Raw genomic sequence first — 308 nt, 5'->3', positions numbered from 1 at the left:
TGACGTGGATGGTCGCCGAGGATCAGATCTGAATGGTGCAAGTCTTCTGGTCTTCAAGCTCCGAGTTCACTCTTCAATCCGGCAGAGTTTCGGCTCTTGAAAGTTCGACCTCCGAAAATGAACATCTCTAGGCCTATTTATAGGCTCTCAGGACAGTGGCTGCAAAAAGGGAATTGTCGGCCACCTCGGGCCACTGTCGGCCACCTCGGGGTGGCCGACACTGTGCCTAGCCACCTTGGGGTGGCTCGGCTCATGGCCGAGCCACCCCAAGGTGGCTCGGCCACCGAGCCACCCCGAGGTGGCTCGGC

The sequence above is a fragment of the Asparagus officinalis genome, chromosome 9 (genome assembly GCF_001876935.1).
Source record: "Asparagus officinalis chromosome 9, Aspof.V1, whole genome shotgun sequence".
Taxonomy (NCBI): Eukaryota; Viridiplantae; Streptophyta; class Magnoliopsida; order Asparagales; family Asparagaceae; genus Asparagus; species Asparagus officinalis.
Note: the sequence above shows the minus strand (reverse complement) of the source record.